The sequence below is a fragment of the Sminthopsis crassicaudata genome, chromosome 6, assembly GCF_048593235.1.
Source record: "Sminthopsis crassicaudata isolate SCR6 chromosome 6, ASM4859323v1, whole genome shotgun sequence".
NCBI lineage: Eukaryota > Metazoa > Chordata > Mammalia > Dasyuromorphia > Dasyuridae > Sminthopsis > Sminthopsis crassicaudata.
This window is the reverse complement of record NC_133622.1, coordinates 168,845,717-168,866,283: the sequence shown is the minus strand read 5'-3', so window position 1 is coordinate 168,866,283 and position 20,567 is coordinate 168,845,717.

Here is a 20,567-nt window from a genome sequence, read left to right as displayed (position 1 = left end):
GTAAATTTTTTTTTGGTGGTTCTCTGACACACACTTTATTTATTTTATTCTTTTCCCCCTTGCATCCTCTCCACTACTCTTAAGAAAGCTACAGTTATGAAAAGATATATTTATGTATACATAATTATATGTATACACACACCTTACATACATACACAACCATCTTTCCTATCCCTCTATCCCTGCCGAATCTTTAATTACATTCTTCTCTATAACTTGTCTTTCTATTATTTAACCTCCCTTCTCAAGGATACCTCCCTTATCTTCTTTCCTCCTCCTTTGCTTCCCCATCCACCCATTCACCCCCATTATTTATTTACATATTTTGGAGGAACCTCTTCTACTCATGGTATGTATATAGTGTTGCCTATTGAACCCATTCCCAAAAACTATGAGCCCTTCTTTTACCTCCAATCTATTCTTCCTCTGCAACTCATATGTATAGCAAGATTAGTATTTTTACCTTAACTCTGCTAATTTTTCTTTTGAGCTAAGTTTTATTGATATGAATCTTAAGCATATAGTATATATTTCCCATGTGAAAACATAAACAATTTCTCCATGTTTAAATAGTTTGTCCATATTTAATCTCTAAAACTGAGCTGTGATATTGTCTCTTACATATTAAATTTTCTGTTAAATTCAGGTTTGGTTGACAGAAAATCCTGAAAATCTGCAAGTTCATTGAATATCCATTTTTTTCTCATTCAAAATTATAGATAATTTTGCTGGATATAATATTTTGGCTGCAGATCTAGTTCTCTTGATTGCTAGTAGATATGATTCCAGTACCTGCAGTCTTTTATTGTAGCTGCTGCTAAGTTTGGTACAATTTTAGTTGTAGCTCCAGGATATTTGAATTTTTTTGTTTGTTTGTTTTTTTATTTTCTCTTTGATCTAGAGTTTCAAAATTTGGCAATAATATAACTGTGTGTTTTCTACAAAAGATTCCTTTGAGATGGTGATTGGTGCATTTTTTTCTATTTCAAATTTCCCTTCATGTCCTATCACTCCAGGACAATTTTATTGAATTATTTACTGCATTAATTGTGTCAAGTTTCTCTTTTTGATCACAACTTTCTGACAGTCCAATTCTTATATTTTTTCTTCTTGATCTGTTCTCCAGATCTGTCATTTTTCTTATGAGATGCTTCCCATTCTGTTCAATTTTCTCATTCTTTATAAGCTATTTTGTAATTTATTGGTCCATTATAGCTTCCCTGGCTTCCCCTTGTCCAATTCCAATTTTCAAAGAATTACTTTCATCTTTGAGACTGTGTACTTCATTTTCTAGTTGGTTAACTTTTCAAAATAATCTTATTTTTCTTGGATGCTTTTATTATTATTTTTTTTGTTTGTTTCTTCAATGTTTCTCAATTGATTTTTAAATTATTTTATGAGTTCTTCTACAAATTCTCTCTGGGCCAGGACCTATTTCACATTACTCTTTGGGGTAGGTTTTATTTTTTTCAATTAAAATATCTTTCTCTATAGATGAATCCCAGTCTTTCCTGTTCCCATAATTTGTTTCAATGGTGGAGTTCTTCTTTGCCCCTTCATTTTTTAAATTTAAATAAGAAGCATTAGTATAAGCACCTCTAATATAGGCTGGGAGGAAGCTTCCCTTCAAGCTTCCCTTCAGCTCTCTACTCTGACCAGGAACCCCAAACCTACAGCTCCACCCTCCTGCAAATGTCCACAGCCAGAAGCACCCTTGTCCCACTGCTTCTGCACTTACCAGGTGCTGGTTCCTTTTCATCTAGGGCCTCCTCTTAGTAGCACATCTGGGCCTGGCATTCCCAATCAACAAAAGTGCACTTTAACTTCCCAAACTCAAATCCCAAGTCAACAAACAGTCTGGGAGGTGAAAGTTTCTGTGATTGCTACTAAGGCTCCAACCATACCCAGCTAGACCTAGGGGTCCTTATTTGATTTTTCTGCAGAACTAGCCAGTGTTTGTACTTCAGATAAATTAATCCCTAGCCTAAAATTTTTCTTCAAATCTTCTTGAATTATATCAGCAATATCCCTCTTCTGCCTCAAATCATGCTTTTTCACCAGTTTATGTTCACTCTGAGACACAAATTTGTTCTATTTGTGAGGGAAATTGGGAGAGCTTAGAATTTACCAACCTATTCTACAATCTTCCCAGAATTCTCCCTAACTCCAATAATTTTTAAATATGTCTTCTAGACCAATTTTTCAGGTCAGATGTTTTTTCCAACAAGATATTTCATTATTCTCTTCAATTTTTTTTCATTCTTTTTGTTTAGTTTTATTGTTTCTTGATTTTTCATTAAACTATTACCTTGCATTTGATCAATTCTAATTTTTAGGGATTTTATTTATTTTTTTTTTTTTGCTGTGGCAATTGGGGTTAAGTGACTTGCCCAGGAAGTGTTAAGTGTCTGAGGCCAGATTAGAACTCAGTTTCTCCTGACTTCAGGGTTTGTGCTCTATCCACTGCACCAACTAGCTGTCCCAGGAATTATTTTCTTTAGTGAACTTTTCTACTTCCTTGTCTGTTTGATCAATTCTACTATTTAAGGAGTTTTTTTTTTTTTTTTCAATGAATTTTTGTGCTTTGTTTTCTATGAGACCAATTCTGCTTGTCAAGGCATTCTTCTCCTTGTTTGCTGTTGTATCCAGTCTGTTTTTATCTTTTTTTTTTTTTTTTTTTTTTTTTTTTTTGAGGCTGGGGTTAAGTGACTTGCCCAGGGTCACACAGCTCCAGTCTGTTTTTATAAAGTCATCTTTTCTTCAGTATTTTTGGTGTCTTCTATACCGAGATGTTGATTCATTTTTCATGGCCTCAAAGTTGTTTTAATTTGCATTTCTCTAATTAATAGTGATTTAGAGCATTTTTTCATATGACTATAGATGGCTTTAATTTCTTTATCTGAAAATTGTCTGTTCATATCCTTTGACCATTTATCAACTAAGGAATTACTTGTATTCTGATAAATATGACTCAATTGTTCATATATTTTAGAAATGGGACCTTTGCTGCATTTATAGTATAACTCCAGTTGGTTGTGTGGTATCCTGCTGATTAGTTCTTAAAATCTCTTTGCTAATGTTTTATTTAAGATTTTCCATCAATATTCATTAGGTAAATTGGTCCGTAATTTTCTTTCTCTGTTTTGACTCTTCCAGGTTTAGGAATCAGGGCCATATTTTGTGTCATAGAAGGAATTTGACAGAACTCTTTCTTTATCTATTTTCCCAAATTGCATAGTATTGGAAATAATTATTCTTTAAATGTTTGGTAGAATTCACTTGTGAATATATCTGACTTTGGAGATGTTTTCTTAAAGAGTTCTTTTTTCTTGGTTTCTATTTTATTAATCTCTCCTTTGAGTTTCAGAATTTCTAATTCGGTATTTAATTAGGGATTTTTATTTCATTCTTTTTCTACTTTTTGCATGCCCAAATCATATTCCCATTGAGCTCCTCTTTCTCTGTTTTATTCATGTAGCTATTTATGATGGGGGTTGAGGTCCCTTTAAGATTCCTTTCTAATTGCCCAACCCATGGCTTATCTTGATTCACAAATCCTGGTCAAAGGCACCCTTTGAATATCCAGGCCCAGCCCCCACTATCAGCTCAGCTTCCCCCAGCCCTCACCTGATCTGAGCTAACTGAAAAGCCTGCCAGAACTTAGGGGTACTGCCCATCATCTTCTAGGTATAAAAGAAATGAGCCGGAACACCCTCTTTGGAGGAGCCCTCCCAGCCAACACATGGTATCCTTCAAGCCATGTAACGCCTGCCCACCCAGTGGCCACTGGGATCTAACTGAACTTTACTTCCAAATTACTACAATAAACCTTTTTATTTATCAATCTAGGTTTTTGGGCCTGTAAATTCATCTTACCCTTATGGGATTATCTATGCTCCGAGAAATGGGGTTCCCCCTTTCCTTTCCCTCATTATTTAGAGATATAAAATTTCCCTTAAGAACATCTTTGATTGCACCCTATAGGTTTTGTCATATTGTCTTCAATAAAATTATGGTTTGTTTCTGTGATTTGTTGTTTGACCCACTTATTCTTTAGCATTAGATTATTTAATTTCCAATTGATTTTTAGCCTATCTTTCCCTGGCCTGTTATTAAATATAATTTTATTTTCATTGTGGTCTGACAAGGAATCACTTAGTATTAATGCTTTTTTGCATTTGGTTGTGATGTTTATATACCCTAATATATGGTTAATTTTTGTGTAGGTGTTATGTACTGCAAAGAAAAAGTATATTCCTTTCTCTCCCTATTCATTTTCTCCAGATATCTATCATATCTACTTTATCTAACATTCTATTAACCTCCCTATTTTATTTTTCTTATTTATTTTGTGGTTATATTTGTCTGATTCTGAGACAGAAAGGCTAAGGTCCCCCCTCCCACCAGAATAATTTTGCTGTCTATTTTGTCCTGTAATTGCCTTAAAATCTTCTCTAGGAATTTGTCTGCTCTATCACTTGGTGCACACACATTTAAAAATGAAGTTTACCTTCATTACTTATGGTACTTCATTATTTATGGTACCTTTTATCAAGATGCATTTTCCTTTCTTATCTCTTGTAATAAGATCTATTTTTAAATTTTGCTTTATTTGAGATTAGAATTGCTACGCTTGGATTTTTTTTTTTAACTTCAGCTGACACATAATCAATTGTCTTCTACCCTCTTATCTTTCCTTTGTATGTGTCTCTCTTTATCAAATGTGTTTCTTGTAAACAACATATTGTAGAGTTCTGCTTTTTTATCCACTATGCTATTTGTTTAGGTTTTATGAGAGAGTTCATCCCATTCACATTAAAAATTATTACAGCTCTATATTTCCCTCAATTCTACTTTCTTCTTTTTATATACTTTTGTTCTCTTTTTACCCAGCCTTGTGTGTTTTTTTTACTACCCCACCCATTACCTTATCTCCTATCACCCATTTTCTTTCTAGTGTGTTTTTAACCCATCACTTTGTTTTCTATCAATCCTTTCCTCTTTCTCTTGTCTTTTCCCTAATATTTCTGCCCTCCCTTCTATTCTGTCTCTCCTTTTTACTCTTTCTCCTCCTACTTTTTTATAGGGTTAGATATATTTCTATATCCAGATGAATGATTAAGTTGTTCCCTCTTAGAGTCAAAATTGATGAGACTAAGCTTCAGGCAATGCTCATCCCTCTTCCTTCTTTCCCTTAATTGTAACAGGTCTTTTATACCTCTTCATATAAAGTAATTTCCCCATTATAAGTCCCCTTCCCTCTTTTTTCCAGTGCAATCATTTTTTCACCCTTTAATGTTCTTTTCTTTGATGTAATCACATCAGAGTCCATTCACAACCACACCCCTTGTCTATGTGATATTCCTCTGTGTTTGCCCTAGGGACAGATACAGTTTTCAAAAATTACAGATATAATTTTCCCAAGTAGGAATGTAAACAGTTTTATTTTAACATATTATGCTTTTTCTCTGTTTATCTTACTATGTTTCTCTTGTGTACTGTTCTGCAGATTAAATTTTCTGTTTAGTTTTTTTTTTTCAATAGAAATGATTGGAACTTTCTACTTCATTGAAGCCCCATCACACACACCTCCCTCCTCCCATCCCCCCCAAAAAGATGATACTGAATCTTGCTGAATATTTAATTCTTGGTTGTAACTCTAGGTCTTTGGCCTTCCAGAATATGCCTTCAAATCCTTCACTGTAGAAGCTGTCATTTCCTGGGCAATTCACTAAAAATTTTAATTAAACAAATGAAAGTGAATGACTCAATGAGAAATCAAGAATTAGTTAAACAAAACCAAAAACAAAGTAAAATAAAAATAGAAGAAAATGTTAAATAACTCAGAAGAAAAAAAAAAACTGACCTAAAAATAAATGTAAGAGACAATCTAAAAAATTATTTGACTACCTGAAAATCACAATGGGGAAAGAATCTAGATATAATTTTTCAAGAAATCACTAAGGAAAACTTCTCTGATATCCTAGAACCAGAGGATAAAATAGCCATTGAAGGAATCCACCAATCACCTCCCAAAAAGTCCCCAAAATGAAAACTACAGTGACAATTGTGACTAAATTTCAGAATTATCAGTTCAAGGAGAAAATACTGTAAGCAGTCAGAATGAAACAATTTGAATATTGAGGATTCATAAACATGATTACTCAGAACCAAGCAGCTTCCACTTTAAGGGAATGAAATATCTGGGATATGATATTCTGGAGGGTTAAGAAGCTGAGATCAATTATAGCCAAGATCAATTATCCAATAAAATTAAGTATTATCTTTCAAGAAAAAAAAAAGATGTACATTAAATGAAATAGGTAAATTTCATTTATTTTTAAAGAAAAACCAGAGCTTAACAGAAAATCTGATCTTTAAATACAGAACTCAAGAGAAGCATAAAAAAAGTAAAAAAGGAAGAAAAAAACTTGAAGGTTAAAAAGTTTATATCCTTATATTAAAAGATGACATGCTTAATTCTTGAGAAATGAATCTTTGTTAGGGCTACACTTAGAAGGTGTAGGCATAATTTGACTTTATTGTGAAGATGCATAAAAGAAAGTGGGGTGGAAAAGAGATTGTACTATAAGAGGAAAGAAGAGGCAAAATACAGGAAATTATATCAGATAGAGGAGCAAAAAGAACTATTATAATTAAGAAAAAGAAGGGAGAGGGATAAGCATTGTTTGAATTTTAATTGTATCAGATTTGGCTCAAAAAGAGAATAGCAATCATTTTAATTTCTTAGAGAAATTTGTTTCATCCTATAGGAAAGTAGAGTGGGAAAGGGGAAAGGAAAGGAAGAAGTTAATAGAAGGGATATATGAGTAGAAAGGGAAAGAGATAAGAAAGGAGAAGGGACTGTAAAAGGGGAGTACTGATTGAGGGAGGTGGTGGTCAGAAGCAAAACAGTGAGGAGGGGGGAAAAGAGCAAAGGAAAGAATAAGATGTTCATAAGTATAGAATTAATAATATTAACTATAATGGGAATGGGATGAACTCTCCCATAAAAGTGAAAAAAAGATAGAAGATGGATTAAAAGCCAGAATCCTACAATATATTGTTTACAAGAAACTCCTTTAAAGCAGAGTCATACATACAAATTAAAGACAAAAGATGAGAGCAAAATTTATTATTCTTCAGCTGAAGTTAAATAAAAGCAGAGGTAGCAATCCTAATCTCAAATGAAGCAAAAACAAAAATAGATCTAATTAAAAGAGATAATGAAGGAAATTAAATCCAAAAGGATACATAGGTAATGAAGTAATATCAATATGAAATATATGCAAGTATATATTTCAAGTGGTATATCATCCAAATTCCTAAAGGACAAGTTAAGAGAGCTTCAAAAAGAATTAGCAAAACTAGTGGGGAATCTCATAATTGCTCTCTCAGAATTAGACAAGTTGAACTGCTAAATAAATAAGAAAGAACTTAAGGAGGTAAATAGAACTTTAGAAAAGTTAGGTATGATACACCTTAGGAGAAAATTAAATAGGGAAAGGACTATACTTATTTCTCAGAGGTACATGGAACTCCTACAAAAACTGACTATTTATTAGGGCATAAAAACCTCAGCGTCAAATGCAGTAAGGCAGAAATAGTAAATGCATCTTTTTTTTTTTTTTTTTCAGATCATGATAGAATAAAAATTACATGTAATAAAGAGCCAGGTGAAAATAAACCAAAAATTAATTGGAAACTAAATAATATAATCCTACAAAATGAGTAAGTGAAACAACAAATCAAAGACACAATTGGAAATTTCATCCAAGACAATGACAATAATGAGACAACATACCAAGATTTATGTGATACAGCCAAAGCAGTTCTTAGGGGAAATTTTGCATCATTAAATGTTTACTTCCATAAAATAGAGAAAGAGAAGATCAATGATTTGGGCTTGCAACTAAAAAGTTCAAAAAATATATATTAAAAAAAATAAATACCAATTAGGAAATTTTGAATATAAAAGGGGACATTAATAAAATGAAATTAAGAAAATTATTGAATTAATAAACAAAGCTAATAGTTGGTTTTATGAAAAAAAAACAAAATAGATAAACTTTTAATTAACTTGTTTAGAAAAAAGTAAAGAAGAAAATAAAATTGTTAGCATCAAAAATGAAAAGAGTAAACTTTCCATCAATGAAGAGGAAATTAGAGCAATATTTAGAAGTTATTTAGTCCATTGTATGCTAATAAATCTGATAATCTAAGTGAAATGGATGAATACTTACAAAATATAGATTGCTCAGATTAACAGGAGAGGAAATAAATTAGTTCATTAGTTCAACTTTAGAAAAAGAAATTAAACAATTTATTAATCAGCTCCCTAAAAAAATTCTCCAGGGCCATATGGATTTACATAGCAAAACCATTTAAAGAACAATTAATTCCAATACTATGCAAACTATTTGGGAAAATAGTGAAAGAAAGAGTCCTACCAAATTTATTTTATGACATAGATGTAGAGGGCTGAAACTCCAAAAAGGTATGCTTGAATCAGACAACTGAGTACTTAAGGCTAATTACCTATTCCATGTGAGACAATGACTCTATTAGCATATATATGGATAAATGGCTCTTCTCACCACTGGTGCTTGTTGAATGTTTGGTGTTAAGATAATCACAGATAAGAATTGGAGGGCAGAGGGAGAGAAGGCAGAGGCACTTGGTGACAGGATGAGGAGGAGAGAGGCTGGTGACTGGACTCCAGAACCCAGGATTTTACTTGTCTGCCTCATTCACTTCTCCCCTTAAAGACCATGGACTTTAATTTATCCTGATTCTGGCTGACCCTGAAGCCCTCCAGGAAGTTAGCCTGTACTTTATACATAGACATGGTGATGATAACTAAACCACATAGGGTCAAAACAGAAAAAGAATATTATTGACCAATTTCTCTAAGACTGTTGCTGCAAAAAAATCTTAAATAAAATATTAGCAAAGAGTTACAGCAAATTCTCACCAGGATAATACACAATGACTAAGTAGGATTTATACCAGGATTGGAGGGCTGATTCAATATTAGGAAAACTTTTAGCATAATAGACTATATCAATAACCAACCTTACAGAAATCATATGATTATCTCAATAGATGCAGAAAAAAAATTGTCAAAATTCAAAACCTATTTATATTAAAAATACTATAGAAGATACAAATTAATGGAATTATTTTTTACAATGATGAGTAGCATCTTTTTCAAACCATAGATTCATCAGTAACCATCATAGGCAATGATGATAAACTGGAACCATTCCCAATAAAATCAGGAGTGAAACAAGATTGCCCACTATCATCATTACTATTCAATATTGTATTAGAAATGCTAGCTTTAGCAATAAGAGATGAAAAGGAGATTAAAGGAATTAGAATAGGTAATTAAGAAACCAAATTATCACTCTTTGCAGATGATATGATAGAGATAGAGAACCCCAAAGACTCTGCTAAAAAGCTATTAGAAATAATTCATAACTTTAGCAAAGTTGCAGGATACAAAATAAATCCACATAAATAATCAGCATTTTTATACATCACTAACAAAATCTAACAGCAAGAGATACAAAGAGAATTTCCATTTAAAATAACTGTCGATAGTACAAAATATTTGGGAATCTATCTGCCGAGGGAAAGTTAGGAACTATATGAGCAAAACTAACAAACACTTTACACACAAATAAAGTCAGATCTAAATAATTGGAAAAATATTAAATGCTCTTGGATAGATCTAGCAAATATAATAAGGACAGTAATGTAATCTATTTATTTAGTACTATACCAATCAGACTACCAAGAAACTATTTTAATGACATAAAAAACTAAAAACAACATTCATCTGGAAGAACAAAAGATCAAGATTTTCAAGGAACTAAGAAAAAAAAATGTCAAATGAAAGTGGCCTCGCTGTACCTGATCTAAAACTATATTATAAAGCAGTGGTCACCAGAATTGGCTAAGAAATAGACTAGTTGATCAATGGAATAGGTTGGTTCACAGGGCAAAATAGTAAATAACTATAGCAATTTAGTGTTTGACAAACTCAAATACCACAACTTTTGGGATAAGAATGCACTATTTGACAAAAACTGCTGAGAAAATTGAAAATTAGTATGGCAGAAACTAGGCATTGACCCACACTTAATAAGATAAAAATGGGTTCATGATCTATGCATAAAGAATGAGATTACAAATAAATTAGAACATCTAATAATTTACCTCTCAGACCTGTGAAGGAGGAAGGAATTTGTGACCAAAGAAGAACTAGAGATCATTATTGCTCACAAAATAGAAAATTTTGATTATATCAAGTTTAAAAGCTTTTGTACAAACAAAACTAATGCAGACAAGATTAAAAGGGAAGCAAAACTGGGAAAACATTTTTACAGTTAAAGGTTCTGATAAAGGCCTCATCTAGAGATATATAGAGAATAATAGATATATATATATAGAGAGAGAGAGAGAACTGACTCTAAGTTATGAGAAATCAAGCCATTCTCCAATTGATAAATGATCAAAGGATATGAACAGACAATTTTCAGATGATGAAATTGAAACTATTTCTACCCATATGAAAAGGTGTTCCAAATCATTATTGATCAGAGAAATGCAAATTAAGACAACTCTGAGATACTGCTACACAGCTATCAGATTGGTTAAGAGGGCAGGAAAAGATGTGACTAATGTTGGAGGGGATGTGGGAAAACTGAGACACTGATGCATTGTTGGCATAGTTGTGAATGGATCCAACCATTCTGGAGAGCAATTTGGAACTATGCTCAAAAAGGTGTCAAATTGTGCATACCCATTGATCCAGAAGTTTTAGTACTAGCCTCATGTCCCAAAGAGATCTTAAAGGAGGGAAAGGGACCCACATGTGCAAAAAAATGTTTGTGGCCGTCCTTTTTCTAGTGGCTAGAAACTGGAAATTAAATGGATGCCAATCAATTGGAAATTGGCTGGGTAAATTGTATATGAATGTTATAGAATATTATTGTTCTATAAGAAATGACCAACAGGATGAATATAGAGAGGCTTGGAGAGATTTACATGAACTGATGCTAAGTGAAATGAGCAGAACCAGAAAATCATTATATACTTCAATAACAATACTATATGAGGATCAATTCTGATGGAAGTGGCTCTCTTCAACAATTAGAGAATCCATATCAGTTCCAATTGATCAGTAACGAATAAAACCAGCTACACCCAGTGAAAGAACATTCGGAAATGAGTGTGGACCACAATGTAGTATTTGCACTCTTTCTGTTGTTATTTATTTGCCTTTTTGTTTTTCTTCCAGGTTATTTTTACCTTTCTAAAACTTTTATTGTGCAACAAGAGAACTGTATAAATATGTACACATATATTGTATTTGATATACACTTTATCATGTTTAACATGTATGAGATTGCCTGCCATCTAGGGGAGGGGCTGGAGGGAAAGAGAGGAAAAGTTGGAACAGAAGTTTTTGCAAGGGTCGTGTTGAAAAATTACCTATATATTTGTTTTGTCAAAAAAAAAAAAAGCTATAATAAAAAACCCCATAGGTTCAGGGTTTATATATAAGAAGTGATAGTATAAGCAAATTAGAACAACAAAAGATGATCTGCCTCTAAGATCTGTCGAGAAGGAAGGAATGTGTAACCAAAGTAGGATAAGAATATATTATGAAATGCAAAATGAAAAAATTTTATTATATTGTTTGAAAGTGTTTGTGCAAAAAAAACAATGCAAACAAGATTAGAAGGCAATCAGTAAATGGCAGAAAATTTTTATATCCAAAGGTTCTGATAAAGGCCTCATTTCAAAAATATATAATTGACTCAAATTTAAAGGAACACAAATCATTCTCCAGTTGATGAGTGGTCAAAGTATATGAACAGACAATTCAGATGAAGAAATCCATCCATTTCTAGTCATATAATAAAATGATCTAAATCACTATTGATCAGAGAAATAAAAAGTAAGACATCTCTGAGGTACCACTATACACCTCTCAGATTGGCTAAGATTGCAATAAAATATAATGATTAATGTTGGAGAGGATGTGGGAAAACTGGAAAACTCATACATTGTTTGTGGAGTTGTGAACTGATTCAACCATTCTGGAGAGTAATGTGGATCTATGTCCAAAGGGCTATCAAACTGTACATACACTTTGATCCAGTAGTATCTCTATTGGTCCTGTAACACAAAAAGAGGATAAAAAAAAGGAAAAAAGGATCCCTATATGCAAAAATGTTTCTAGCAGCCTTTTTTTGTAGTGGTAAGGAATTGGAAACTGAATAGAGAAGTATCAGTTGGAGACTGGCTGAATAAGTTATGTTATGTGCATATTATAGAATATTATTTTTGCATAAGAAACAATCAGCAGGATGATTTCAGAATGGCCTATAGAGACTTCCATGATGGACTCTGTTAATATAGAGAAATGCTGATTATTTATGAGGATTTATTTTGTATCCTATAACTTTGCAAAGATAATACATATATTTGGGAATCTATCTGCCAAGCCAAAATCTGGAATTATATGGACACAATTAGAAAGCACTTTCCACACCAATAAAATTTTATCTAAACAATTAGAAAATTATTAAGTGCTTATGGGTAGGCCAAGCTAATATAATAAAAATGACAATTCTACCTAAAGTAATCTACTTATTCAGTGCCATACCAATCAAACTGCCAAGAAATTACTTTACAAAGCTAGGAAAAAATAACAAAATGCATCTGGAAGAACAAAAAGTCAGGAATTTCAAAGTAATTAATGAAAAAAAAATGCAAGTGAAAGTTCCCTACATGTACTAGACCTAAAACTATATTATAAAGCAATAATCACCAAAAGGTTTCATACTGACTAAAAAAGTCAATTAGTGCAATAAATTAAGTTCAGAAGACACAATAGACAGCGACTGGTAATCTAGTGTTTTATAAACCCAAAGACCCCAGCATTGGGGATAAAAACTTACTATTGGAAAAAAAAATTACTGGGAAAAGTGGAAATTAGCATGGCAGAAACTAGGCATTGATACACACCAGCAGAATGGTTTGAGAAAGGCCTGAAGAGACTTTGATGAACTGATATTAAATGAAGTGAGTAGAACGAGGAGAATGTTGTACACAGCAACAAGATTATACGATGATCAATTCTGATGGAGGTGACTCTTATAAACAATGAGGTGATTCAGGACAGTTCCAATGATCTTGTGATGAAGAGAGCCATCTATAGCCAGCCAGAGAGAGGACTGTGGGACCTAAGTATTGATCACAACATAGTATTTTTCACCTTGTTTGTTGTTGTTTGGTTGTGGTTTTTTTGTTGTTGTTGTTGTTTTGTTTTGTTTTTTGTTTTGTTTTGTTTTGTTTTCTTTCTCAATTTTTCCTCTTTGATCTGATTTTTCTTGTGCAATACAATAATTGTGGAATTACATATAGGAGAATTGCACATGTTTAACATATATTGGATTACTTTCCATCTATGGAATGAGGTTAAGGGCAAGAAAAAAATTTGGAACACAAGGTTTTGCAAGGGTGAATGTTGCAAATTATTTTTGCATATGTTTTAAAAATAAAAAAAAACTATTATCTTAAAAAAAGAAAAAAGAAATGCCAAAAATAAAGAAATAAATAAAGTAGGGTTTTGCTTCTAGGGAAGAGGGTACAGGGTCCCAAGCCTCAGGAATTTTGTGCAGCTATGTTCCAAAATACTTCTGGAGCCTGTAAATTTTCAGTTCTATCAAGTTGATATGATCTAGAGAGAAGTGTGTTTACTTGTCTCCTGGTCTGTGCTATGGTCTGTGAGTGACCATAAGCCCTTTTACTTTGGAATTATGACCAGGGTCCCCACTCTTTTGCAACCAAAGCTATAGCGTGCTAGTGCTCCTCCCTCCTTATCCTAGTAGTACAATCTAGGATTGTGACCAGGATCCAAGTCTGATTAAGACAACAGAATTCTTCCTCAGTGTAAACAAACACACCTGTATTTTTCTGACCAGTTGTTCCACCCTTTACTATCTTCTCTGGAACCATCTGTCACCACTACTGATTCAAGGTCTCCAAGGTCTGTTCCTGGTTTACTAGGGTCAGGTTGTGATGGTATGTCCTGTGCTAGGCAGTGCTCCATCTTATCCAGGTGTGACAGACCTTTCCTATGGAACTTTTAAGTTGTCTGTGACTGGAAAATCATTTTACCCTGTCCTTTTTTGGGATTCTGACACTTCACAAATTGTTTTATGGATATTTAAAGATGTTCAGAGAGATTTGGGGAGAATTTAGGCAAGAAGCTGCCTTTTCTCTGCCATCTTGGCTCTGCCTTCTAGGGTTTTAAATGAACAAACAAAACAAAACAAAAACCAGGATTACTCTATTTGGCAATTAATATCCTTCACAACTTGTCCTCAATTTACTTTTTCATGACTATTTCACATACTCTCCTAAATATACTTTATAGCCAGCAGACACGACCTCATTGTTTCTCATACAGAAAATTCCATTCCACATATGCTTTTTGCACAAACTATCTCTCATATATAGAATGCACACCCCAGCTTAACTATATCTTAGAATTATAATTTATTTTCTTAAATAGTTTACTAAACACTAAGCAGCTACATAGGACAGGAAAATAGCCTCTTGTAGAAACTAAGATTTTACTTGAGTCTTGAAGGAAAGCATGGTTTGCAAGAGGACTAGGTGAGGAAGGATAGAATTCCAGGCATGGAAGGCAGCAAGTATGAAAGTACAAAAATGTAAAGACTATTGGGAGTAAGAAAGAACAATTAGACCACTGTAGGTGAACCGTTAACTTTGAAAAGTTCCTAAGTCAGTCCATAAGTATATATTAAGCCACCTATCATTTGTCCTATCCAAAATGATCTATAATATAAATACTAAAGATAGAGAGGATGATACACTTAAAATGCTAAATAGAGAAATTTATTTTTGATATTGGGGGTAATAGGGAATTATTAGAGGTTATGTAGGCAGGCAACATGATTGGAAAATTGGTATAAAAAGAAAATACCACAATGAAAAATTCAAACTATTGATCATAACAAGGGAATTAATTAAAGTGTTTTTTTTTTAAACTTTGAAAAACTTGAATTAAAGGTTTCATATTTCACTATACTATGTCCTTTTTGGCCACCCATCATGATTGTCTTTTTGACCTGTCCTGAATTACTACAACCCCTAATTAACAGTACCCACACACTAAAGCCAAACTATAAAAATGAAGTGTGAACTCTGCAATTTTCCTCATTACAAAGAAATTGTAGGACTTCAGCTAAAGTAAGGCCAGGTCACTGGGTTTTATAGACTTTGTGGGTTTACAAAATTCTTGGATAGAGGGCAGGGTAGAAGACTTCTATGCCCTAAAGAAGGAATAGTTTTATTTGGGAACTCTTTTTATTGGGAACAACATCAACAGTTTCACTAACATATTTCAAAAGAAACTGCTAACCACAGAATGCGTGGTTATTTGTAAATTCAATTCAAAATGTATCATTTGTAAGAGTAATCTTAAATATCTGATCTAATTTGATACTTAAAATTGATTTCTTTAAATTGGAAGTCTTTTTAAATTCATCTGTCCCATGAGACTCAAAGTATACTTGGGTTTGAGCCTAGCTGGGATTTCCAGTACAATTGCCTTTCTTGTGGGAATTTGGAACCTTTTATTTTGTGTGTGGCTTATGCCAGGAAATGGGCAGGAGAAAGAAAAAAAAATAGTACTCTCACCCTCCTTATGCTTTTTTCCAGTAATATAGCAATATAATAGAGACAGAGAAAGAGAGTGAGGAATAAGTGAGAGAGAGAGGAAGGAAAGAAGGAAGCAAAGTAAGAAGAAAAGAAGGAAGGAAGGAAGGAAGGAAGGAAGGAAGGAAGGAAGGAAGGAAGGAAGGAAGGAAGGAAGGGAGAAAAGAACCAATGAAAGAAGAAGGAAAAAAAGTGTTGGGGATTAAACGTTTGGAAATTTGTTCTGATGGATTCAGTGTGTGCAAGTTATTTATCACCAGGTTTTCTTTGTTATTATGTATATACTTTGCCAAACTCTTTTATTGTCTTGTGACTGCTATCCTTCCAAAACTTTCCAGAGCATAAATGTATAGAAATTATGAGCTCTTATTTGGAAGTTAAGTACTTTAAAAAGCTGTGTTACTTCTTTCAATAAACCTGTTACCCTATACTAGATTATTCTTTAAATTCTGAAACCAATGTACTGAAAGAAGTTCTCAATTTGATAATTTTCTTTTTGACATGCAAATCTCCTCACAAACTGAGTGCATAATACTTACCCATATTTTATACAGTATTGCCTTTCAGTCACTCTGATAAATTCATCTGTGTGCCATTCCCTATACCCAGCCTTCCTTAGCCAGCATCCATGTTTTAGTACTATACTAGAATCCATTCACTGTCTATCTCTGTCACTTAGAACCTGTCATATTTTAAAGTATGCCTGAATCTGAAATGCCCCTTACTACAGGAAACCTGTCTTAATCCTCACTTTCTCTCTGAAATTCTTTTGTATTGTGTTTGTTTTTATATCTGTATGCCTGCTGGATTCCCCCAGTGGAAAGTGAAGGGATTGACTCACTTTTGTTATTGTTCTTGGATTATTGCCTCAATTCTCTCTACTCTCAATTCCATTATTCACCCAGTTACCAAAGTGATATTCCTAAAGCATAGCCCTACTCACTCCAGTAGCTAACTATTATAGCTGATAGAAAATAAAGATTCATTTGTTTGTCATTTAAATCTTTTCACAGATCTTGTTCTTCTGGTCATGTGTCCCCCACTACAACCATAGGAGGTAGGTGGTGTTATTATTCCCATTTTATAATTGAGGAACATTTGGAAGATAGAGGTAAAGTAATTGCCCAGGGACAAAGGAAACAAAAGTAGGAAGCATGGAAAACCACATTTGAATTCAGATCTTTCAAAATCTAACTCCAATTTTCTCTAGTGTTCCACCTAGGTGACATTGAAGTTTGAAATCAAGAACCACAGAGCTGAAATTTGTTTGTTTTAACCCTACTATCCACTTAAAAGAGATAATAGAGATTTTTTTTAATGGAAAGGGAGCAACAGGGTATGAACTTTGTATCTGAGAATCAAATTGGATATAAAGGATTCTAGGTTATAATCCTAGCTCCTTTGCTCTCCAGAATATCATATTCCAAGCCCTCCAATTCTTTAATGTAGAAGTTGCTAAATCTTGTGTGATCTTAACTTTGGCTCTACTATTCTTTAATTGTTTCTTTATAGATGCTTGCAGTATTTTCTCATTGACTTGGGAGTTCCAGATTTTGGCTATAATATTATTGGGAGTTTTCATCTTGGGATCTCTTGCAGGAGATGATCAGTGGATTCTTTCCATTTCTATTTTACCTTCTTGTTCTAGAATATCAAAACAGTTTTCCTTGATAATTTCTTGAAAGATAATGTCTAGAGTCCTTTTTTGATCATGGCTTTCACATAGCCCAATAATTTGTAAATTATCTCTCCTAGACCTATTTTATGAGTCAGTTGTTTTTCCAATAAGAAATTATACATTGTTTTCTTTTTGTTGTTGTTCTTTTGATTTTGTTTGAAAGTTTCTTGATTTCTTATAAAGCTATTACTTTCTATTTGCTCAAATCTAATTTTTAAAGAATTCTTTTTTATTTTTCCTTTTCCATAGGCCAATTTTGCTTTTTTAAGATGGTCTTTTCCTTATTAGCTTTTTGTACTTCCTTTTGTATCATTCTCATTTCTCTAGCAAATTTTTTCTCCAATTCTCTTACTTGATTTCTGAAATTCCTTTTGAGATATTCCATGCCCTGAGACCAATTCTTATTTGTCTTGGAGGATTTGGATGTAGGAGTTTTAATTTTATTATCTTCTTCTGAGTGTGTGTTTTGATTTTCCTTGTCATAATAGTAACTTTCTATAGTCAGAATCTTTGTTTTTTGTTTTTCCCAGTCATTTCCCAGTCTATTACTTCACTTTTAATCTTTTGTTAAAATAGGAAATGTAGTTCTAAAGTAGAGGATGCACTGTCCCAATCTTCATGGGTTTTGTACAAATGTTTTCTGAAATCCTCTTAGGGACATACATGTTTTTAGGTAGTATAATCCATGGAGAAGTGTGTTTACTACTCTCCTGGCCTATGTTCTCAGCTTTAAGTGACCAAAAGTACTATTTTTTGCTCTTGAACTGTATCTTGATCCACTCTGGCTATAAGTTCTTATGTACTAATGTTCCTCCTCACCCTAGGACTGTGAACCAGGACTACATCATGAATCTGAGGTTGAGCAAAGAAAGAGAATCCTGCCTCAAAACTAATATAGGGAACTCCTGACCAGCTCTTCAACCCCTTATTGTCTATGGGTTGAAACCTGTGAAAGCCACCATTCCTGCTGAGGCTACTATCATTTTATTGACTCCCAAGAGGCATGATTCTGGTTTGCTGGTTTTTTAAGCCCTTCTCATTTAAGTGAGACAAGCCTTTCCTTCCAACCTTTCAAGTCATTTTTAATGTCTATGGCTATGTCTAGGTCTTAGAAACCATGGATCCTGACCCTGATTCAGAGGCTCCAAGCCTGCCCCTGATTTGAAGGGACCAGGTTATTCTGGAATGGCCTACATTGAGAATATGCTATTTTTTTTATCCTAGTGCAATAGACCTTTCCTGCCGAATTTTTAGGTTGTCTTTGGTTGGAAAATTATTGACTCTATTTTTCTTTCCTTCTGACACGCTAAAATTTGTTTAGAATTATTATTTAAAGATATTTGGAGAAGTTTGGAGGAGAGCTCAAGCAAATTCCTCTTTTTACTGTACAATATTGGCTCCATTCCCACCCTAATAACTTTTAAAGACAGTAGAGAGGTCACCTATATATTGACCCATATGCTTATTTTCTTTTATTTAAAAGTATTAAAAAGACTAATGCAAGAAGGATATGTTCCCTGAAATTGTCAAAAGAGCAGAATTAGGTTTTGCAAATAATTTTCTAAAACATCATATGTTTTTAGTTTTATTGAAATATTCAAGGAGTCTAGGATCTTACTATAATTATTATTTCATGATTGCCTTCTAAAGTTTTTGATTCACTAGCTTAAACCTCAATTTAAAAGACTTCCCTCAAAATATTTCATGTAGATCTTAAAATTTATGTGATTTAATGATAAGTATAATAGCAAGAATAATTCTGTTCAATAATCTCTATGACTGTTATCAAGACAGAAGACAAGGAGATATATCTTCATCACGGGCATTTATCATTGTCAATAAAGATTACTACAGAGAACACAAATGGAGCAGGAATTCCTTGAGAAGCAGTGCTTTTTAAACATTTTTTTTTTCTTTTTAGGGACATGTATCTTTAGTAACCTGTTGAAGCATATGGATTCTTCATAGCAATGTTTTTTAAGTGTAAAATAAAATTCCAAAGGATTACAAAAGAAATATATCACATCTAAGTATAGTTATCAACATATGCATTTTAAAAGCAAAAAAAAAACTTATAAATTTTACAACAATAAATCATGATGAAAACAGAAAAGTTCTCAGATGATATTATGTTGATAGATTACAAAATGCCCTAAGACATTGAAGACCTTCCTCCAAATAATTCATGATAACTCAAGAAAGATTGGCCAAATTAAAACTAAATGAATTAAAATGCTGATTATCTTAACTTATACTGAATATCCCAATAGCCATTACACTACATTGGTTCACTTACATCTTGGACAAAAAAAATGCAGATAATGATTTAATTAAATATTGAACAAAAAGAAAAGAGGGAAATTTGTGTTATTAGTTTAATGGTGCTTCCTTTCTTTTTCATTTTTTGAAGTTATTTTATTTTACATAAATATTTTCCCTCTGTTACTGTAAAGTAATTATAAATGATACTAATGGAGGAAAAGGAAATGAGAGAGGAAGAGAAGAAAAAGGGAAAATGAAAACTAAGGAGGAGAAAGAAAAGAGGAAGAAAATAGAGGAGGAGAAAAAAAAAAGAATTGGTCACTGGAAAACTTGAGTTAAAAATCAATTTTTTCAGACATTTACTAGAAATTTGACCCTAAGTAAGTCATGTAAGTTTTCTTAGTATCAATTTATTCACAGCAGATAATGGTAGCATCAATCTCCAAAAGATGTTTTGAGGATCAAATAAATAATTTTTGTAAAGGGCTTTGCAAAATTTAAGGCACTAGAAACACTGGCTATATTATTGTTAAGTTTAAAAGAGTCATTTTATAGCCAAATCTCTATAAGACTTAGAGAAGATTGAAATCTGAGTTCAGATTTTTTTTAAATAATAAAGCATTGATTCATTGTATATTTCAATCTCAGAACAATCTCTGAAATATCTCTAGAAAACAAGATTTTAGAGTTGGAAGATAACTAACTTAGCAGGTTTTAGTGAACACTGTATTTTAAAGGAAAATGTGCTAGATTTGATGTCAGAAGACACAGGCTTAAAACCTAGGCTTTACTATTACTACACTGGAAAGTTACTTAATTAATGGAGGCCTCAATCACTTATCTGTAAAATGAAGGGAATTTT